Source organism: Chrysochloris asiatica, unplaced genomic scaffold, assembly GCF_000296735.1.
Source record: "Chrysochloris asiatica unplaced genomic scaffold, ChrAsi1.0 scaffold00059, whole genome shotgun sequence".
NCBI lineage: Eukaryota > Metazoa > Chordata > Mammalia > Afrosoricida > Chrysochloridae > Chrysochloris > Chrysochloris asiatica.
Window position 1 is genome coordinate 15,103,447 of NW_006408577.1, and position 1,964 is coordinate 15,105,410.

Sequence of the window (1,964 nt, forward strand, 5' to 3'; positions counted from 1 at the left end):
TGGGCTGCGAACCTTAAGGTCAGTGGTTCGAAACTACCAGCTGCTCCGTGGGAGAAAGATGAGGCTTTCTACTCCCATAAAGATTTACACCCTCAAAAACCCTGTACAGGGTCGCTATGGGTCGGAACCGACTCGACGGCACTTAACAACAACAACCTCTACCTTGGAAACCCTATACAGGATCACTATGGGTTGGAATCGACTCAATGGCACTAAATTAACAACAACAACAACAACAACAACCTCTATCTGAGGTAGAAAATAGAAAAGGTAGCTAGTTTGACTGTTTATCTGCAACTCTATCAACTGATCTAAACCCTGACACAGAAGGCTATGGAGCTGCATACATATCTACAGGTTTCATTTACTCAGGCTACCCACTGGGCTGCTAACCAAAAGGTCAGCAGTTTAAATCTACCAGGTGCTCTGAGGGAGAAAGAGGAAGCTCTGCTCCTATAAAGATTTACAGCTTCAGAAGCTGACTCCATGGTACCTAACAACAATAACCCATTCTCTGCTACTTTATTGTGCAAGGATGAAACCTTCCTGGAGGTAGATACAGGCAAACACAACACAATCTCCTTAGTATGTCATCCAGAAAATGAAACAACAGCGCTGCAGGATAAGCACTCCACTGTAAGGTTGGTTTGAACCTCAAGGTTGGTGGTTCAAACTCACCAGTTGCTCCTTGGAAACCCTATACAGAGTCACTATGAATTGGAACCAATGCAATGACACTTAACAACAATATAAAAACATAATAATAAGCATTCATTTGGTCAGAAAAGAATGGTAGCTGCCTAGGGGATGCTAGTACTGCTTCCACGTGAAACTGATACATGTCCCCATAACCTAATGATATACTACTTCAAGTCTGATTCAGACAAGGAGGAAGATCTGGAAGTGTGGGTAACCCAACTCTGTCTCAGCGCCCAAGAAGTTAAGAATATCTGTTGGACCAAAACTGAATGTCATCCTTATAATGGGTAAGCCAGGAAGGCTGTCTCCGATCCATGGAATTGCATCTTCTTCTCAACTCCCTGTAGTCCTCAGCAGGTTCTGATTCTTTCAAACATGACTTCTGGAGAATAGTATATTTCTGGACAGTTGTGTTAAAACTGCTAAAACCAGTATATGAGGCATCAACTACTTACATTACCAAAGGATGTGAGTCAGGGTTACCTTAACTAATAAGACCCTTATTGTTGTTGTTAGGTGCCATCGAGTCAGAACCAACGCATAGCAACCTTAAGCACAGCAAAACGAAACACTGCCCGATCCTGAGCCAACCTCACTACTGTTGCCACGCTTGAGTCCATCGATGCTGCCACTTGGCAAATCCATCTCATTGGTGGCCTTCCTCTTTGTCTCTGACCCTCCACCTTACCAAACATGATATTCTTCTCCAGTGATTAGTCCCTCCTGACAATATGTCCAAAGTATGAGAGACCAAGTTTGGCCATCTTGGCCTCCAAGGAGCACTCTGGCTGCACTTCTTCCAACACGGATCTATTGGTTGTTTTGGCAGCCCATGGCACTTTCAATATTCTCCTCCAACACCATAACTCAAAAGCATCAATTATTCTATGGTCTTCCTTATCACTGTCCAGTTTTCACATGCATTATCAGGTAGCTGAAAATACCATGGCTTGTGTCAGGCGCACCTTAGTCCTCATGCTGACACCTTTGCTCTTCAACATTTAAAAAAGTCTTGTGCATAAGATTTGCCTAATGAAATGTCGTTTGATTTCATGACTGCTGCTTCCATGAATGTTGATAGTTGATCCAAGAAGAATGAAGTCTTTGACAACTTCAATCTTTTCTCCATTGATAAAAATGTTGTTTATTGGTCCAGTGGTGCGGATTTTTGTTTTCCTTGCATTGAGATGTAATCCATACTGAAGGCTGTGCTCTTTGACCTTCATCAGTAAATGTTTTAAGTCCTCTTCCCTTTCAGCAAGCAA